The sequence below is a fragment of the Haliotis rubra genome, unplaced genomic scaffold (assembly GCF_003918875.1).
Source record: "Haliotis rubra isolate DU_JTF1 unplaced genomic scaffold, ASM391887v1 Scf500, whole genome shotgun sequence".
NCBI classification, from domain to species: Eukaryota; Metazoa; Mollusca; class Gastropoda; order Lepetellida; family Haliotidae; genus Haliotis; species Haliotis rubra.
In genome coordinates this window covers 690,820-696,819 of record NW_025767192.1, presented here as the reverse complement: position 1 = coordinate 696,819, position 6,000 = coordinate 690,820, and positions in this window count along the sequence as shown.

Here is a 6,000-nt window from a genome sequence, read left to right as displayed (position 1 = left end):
TTATGAATAGCTCACTGAACCTCGAGGAAATCACTCGTTATGAACTAGCACATTATGGATCTAACCAAATTAAGAAAATCCATTGTAAACACCAGTAGAATTGTGTTATTTGTCATAGTGTGTAAGTATATGCATGTTTTATGTCACAGGTACGTTTGCGAGGGTACGTAGTTGTCAAAAACATTACCATATGATTTTGAAACATTTTAGTGGAAATGGTTGAATACAGTTTGGAGAACGATGTGATGGAACTTTGCAATACGGCAAAGGTATGTTATGATGGAGCATCACAATTGGGTAAAGGAATGTTTTGAAGGAACATCGTGACAGGGCATGGGAATGTTGTGATGGAACGTCACGATAGGATAAGAAAATGTGATGGAACATCACGATAGGGAAAGGGAATGTTGTGACGAAACATCACGATAGGGAAAGGGAATTTTTTGATGGAACATCACGATAGGGTAAGGGAATGTTTTGATGGAACATCACGATAGTGTAAGGAAATGTTTTGATGGAACATCACGATAGGGTAAGGGAATGTTTTGATGGAACATCACGATAGGGTAAGGGAATTTTTTGATGGAACATCACGATAGGGAAAGGGAATGTTTTGATGGAACATCACGATAGGTAAAGGGAATGCTGTGATGGAACATCACGATAGCGCAAGGGAGCATTATGATGGAACACCACGATATAGTAAGTAAATGTTTTGACGGAACATAACGATAGGGAAAGTGAATGTTATGATGGAATATCACAATAGACAAAGGGAATGTTTTGATGGAACATCGCGATAGGGAAAGGGAATATTGTGATGGAACATCACGATAGGGCAAGAGAATTTTGAGATGGAACATCACGATAGGGTAAGGAAATGTTGTGATGGAACATAACGATAGGGTAAGTGAATGTTTTGATGGAAAATCACGATAGAGCAAGGGGACATTGTGAAGGAACATATCGATAAGGTAAGAGAATGTTTAGTGGACCTTCACGACAGAAAACATTGCAGTGGAAGCATAATGGGTGTGATTTGTTGAGATGACACAATGTGCCAAGAGAGATGTTTTGTGAAGATACTGCGTTAGGCCAAGGGGGGTGGTAGAGGTAATACAGTTTGCGTAATTGTGGTTGGTAGAACTGTTTCAGTATGCCAAAGGACGCTATTTGTGGAGCTATGCCAAGTAGCATCGTTTGTTGAGTTATCAAGTCAGTCCAAGATATGTGTTTGGAGGTAGTATTGTATGTCAACGAGCTTGCTGACAGACCTATCACATTGTGTCAAGTGGCGTGGGCTTTAGGGCTATTACGGTATGCTAAGGGACCATGAATGTGGAAACAATAAGGTATGCTAAAGGCTGTGGTTAGTTTATGTCTTACAATATCTATTACAGTATAGAGATATTACGGTATGTAAAGGGACGTAGTATGTAGAGATATTACGGTATACCAAGGAAAGAGCAGCACAGAAACCGACCGTGGCTGGAGGACCTGTCAAGACATAAAGGTTACTTAAACCTGACACACAACCAAATTGACCAACTGTTGAGAGTTCAGGAAGGTGAAACCCGAATCGTAATATTCTTGGAACCTACACCCGAGTCGGCCCGTCAGCTCAAAGTAGTGGTGATTATGTGACGTTTCTCCAGCTAAGTCTAGACCTATCAGTGAAACATCACCATTGTATAATTCATGTGGAATGGACACTCCGGGCAAGGTCCTGCGTGGACGATGATATAGATTATGATTCACTGTCACTCGGGCTTATATCTGATTGATAGGTCTTGAAATTAATCACCGCTGAGTGAATCCCTGAAGCATACACAAGTAGTAAGATGAGACTGTGCGCTTGTAATGGTAAGTACCGCGTGCCCGAAAGATGGTGAACTATGCCTGAGAAGGACGAAGCCAGAGGGAACTCTGGTGGAGGTCCGCAGCGATTCTGACGTGCATTTACAATCTGAGCGTACATTAACATGAGGAAGAATTACAAATAATCAAATTGGGCACAGATTAGAGGTTATAAAAGTGGGCGGTGTAAATACTGAATGACGCCTCTGGTGGAGTTGCGATCGGTTGTGTCGTGTGTATATATAGTTGTTTATTACTTGTGAGTTTTTTTAATGATTTTGATTTTGAAAGCGCCATGATGATGTGGAGATCGTTTCGTTTCGGTTTAAACATAAAATAATATGTAATATTAAGGAATTAAACGTACCGTATTGTAAAGTTTGGTATAGTTCCACTGTTGTTTTGATGGGTCATATTTTAATTTTGAAGCGAGCACTATTTGAAAGAGGATCGCTGTAACAGATATAACTTAAGAACAAGATTCCAATTCTCGGTTTTAAGTGAAAACAGCGTTTCAAAATGACGTTGGCACATAATCCCCCAAAGTGCATATTGAATCTGCTTTGGCTCAAACTGTATGAAATAATTATTTGGAAATCGCAGCGACACGTCTTTCTTGGAAAATCAACATGACTTCTTCCTTCTCCCAGGTTTGTTAATATAGTGGAACAAAGGCTGTACGAATTCAACTCTCTACAAAACTATCAAATAACGGGATCATATATATACTATTTGTTGTCCATGGCTGCCGAAGTAATGGTTTGTAGTGACAGTGCTATTTTCGGAATTCATGAACGAAGAGACGGTTCGATCTGCTGTTATGCTCAACACTAATGTACTGGAACCAATGGAAACATCCTGAATACCGCCGTATTTAGCTGCAGATAACTTTACGTTGACATCAGTGAAGAAAAAGTCAAGGTGACAATGCTCGCCCACTTCGACAAGCAACGGCAAGTTGTTCGATATTCGGCCTAATACTCTTAAGCCTAACGCCACTGTATCTGACATAATACATGGACATGCGTGTCACATGTGTGGCAGTCATCTCACACAAAGATGACAGATTTATTGTAAACAGGTGACAGACTTGGTCATAGTCATATCATACTTAAAGGGGAGATACTATATCTTGAAATGGTAAATTCGTAGAAGCTTCCGTCAGGTACAGGTTAACAGATGGAGTACAATTGAACAAATTCTTAGTTTAAAGGTTGAGGAATGCCCCTAATTTGTTTATTCCATTGCCAGTTCATCTTTCAACGACCTCAAAAAGAAAAAAAAGAAGAATAACAATTTGTCATTTTCACAACTTTTGATCCGAACTACTTTTCATGAAGAAATCTTCGAGTGGTACGATTCTCTATTGTCTCCCCTCCTTACAACAATTTTTGTTGAGTTAGAAAAGTCACCCAAACTAGCAATGTACTCCGATTCCAAGTTCATTAAAAAACATTGCGTACCCAAAAGGTGGCACAACGTCACGGGGAAATTTCAACAACTGTAAATTCATATTCAGTGTGGAAATTACAAGCCCCAATAAATCCAGCAATACGCATATGCTTAATGAGCGTCGGTCATCCCTCCCAGTTTCCTGTTTTAATGTTGTTCATACAACATTTTTAATGTTGTTTCTTACTGATTTAATGCTTATGAATCAAACAATACTATGATACATGTTGCATTAAAATCATTTCTACATGTAGGAGGCGATTTATCTAGTACTACCGACACCACTGCTACTGCTGCGACTGCAAATAGAACCACCACTACCACAACCATTATTATATTTATTACAATAGTTGTAATACCTACTTCATCCCCTGTTTCTTCGTACTGCTGCTACAACTAATACAGCAACAACACCAACGAGATCAAGAACAAGAACAGCAATCACAACAAATACTACTACCTCTGCTACTTCTACTACTACTACTACTACTACTACTAAGACGGTGTGGTAGCCCAGTGGTTAAAGCGTTCGCTCGTCACGCCGACCTGGTACCCCACATACAATGTGTGACTCATTTCTACTACGCTGGAATATTGCTAACGGCGTAAAACCCAACTACTCACCCAGTGACTCACTCAAAGCGTCACTCGCCACCACCTCACCACACTCACTCACACACACACACACACCCACACACACACTCACACACTCACACCTCACACTCACACCACTCACTCACTCACTCACTCACTCACTCACTCACTCACTCACTCACTCACTCACTCACTCACTCACTCACTCACTCACTCACTCACTCACTCACTCACTCACTCACTCACTCACTCACTCACTCACTCACTCACTCACTCACTCACTCACTCACTCACTCACTCACTCACTCACTCCTGCTGCTGCTTCTACCACTGAAAATAATGGCTCACATCCACCATCGTGGCAATTCTGTCTATGTATAAATACACATCGCAGCGTAATGTTTTATCGATCTCTGTTTCAGTTATCGAGCTTTAATATTTTAAATACACGCACAAAGTCTATTGGAAGCCACAGTCCACAGGATCTCTTTGTTTGGTGCCACACATTCAATTAACGGAGAAAAAAGCGACTGATGGTGCAAATGAATATTAAAACTTTATTTCTTTTTCAGAATGGCACTCCCTGTAACTTCTTACGATGACGACGAAATCGCATGTGCTACATATTTATGTTGTACGCAATCAGGGCATTGTCATGAAATCATCGCATTGAAGGCATGCCAGTCGCCATAATCATTAAAAGTAACTCTGAGAATTTGCTCGTATTTGTACTTTATTAATCATCAATTGGTTTTGTCTTGATGGGGAAAATCATTACTGTGACACTGTCACTCTTCGGTTTCGGTGTAGGTACTAACAACGTTATCAAGCAAGTGATACATAGAGTTGTGACATGGAGAATATATACATAGCTGCATAGTGTGTATATACAATTGGCAAGGTTGATATACATTGGATTGCTAATTAGTGATTTGAGCAGAGTAGGTTGATGTACAGAGTGATGGTGATTAAAACAATATGCAGAATGAGTTTATACAATAGATGAGTTGATGTACACTGAGATGGTAATCGGGAGTTGAAGAGAGTAGGTTGATGTACACATTGATTGGTTGTGATTACCATACACAAAAGGAAGCATAGAAGCCAATTGGACGAGGCATGGGTGGATTACTGACGAGTAAGCAAATGCAGCATCCCATACAAAACATTTGCCTAACCCTAATTAACGAGATAATAAGATATAGGTAGAACCCCATTACACGTCACCAAATTGAAAGTAAACCCCGACGGCGCATGATAAACTCCTACTGTGTTACATATCTTTGAAGATACTGTAAAGTCTGATGTTAGAATAATTAGGACAAGTAAAGAAGTAATGTAAAAGTATCCTCATAGGGTGACCACAGGAACAGAATGGATCAACTGAAATGTGCTGTTCAAACATGTGCGCTTTCAAAATTACTGCACCCAAGTCTGAGGCGTGAGTGGATAATTTGGCAAGAAACGTGTACCAAAAGTTTTATCGAATATATTTAAATTGGGTGGTTTAGATGATTGGAAATGCATTTTTAAATTGGCCTATGGTTTCAATATCGTACATATTCTCAGGCAAATCATTCCATTGTCGTATTGTAATGTGGTGCAAAAACGAGTTGTTATACAAGTCACTACGACACCTTATAGTTTGAATGTTACTTCTGCTTCTAATCTATGGTCACTTAACTGTGATACCTTTTCGGGCAGTAGATCAGTTAAATAAACTGGTGTCATATGATGAACCATTTTGTAAAATAATGATAACTTGCTAATTTGCCTACGGTCAACCAGGGGCATAGAGTTAGTTTCGAAGATACTGCAAAGCATTTACAAGAATGAGAAAGGTCCGACAAAGCTCTTTTCCGTAACTTTGGCTAAGAACATTCTGTTCTGTTAATCACCACAGACAGCTCCACAAGCTTGTAACAATCATTTATCACAAATTTGTTAGCCCACAGAATGTTGTCAGCAAAATTGACTCTTGAATGTGTTTTTGGCATCACCGTGAATCACTTTGCAGCTTCAGCTCTCACACTTTGATCCTTAACTAACTTTATTGACTCGAAGTCTCAGACGATAAAATTTCATTTGCGTACATGG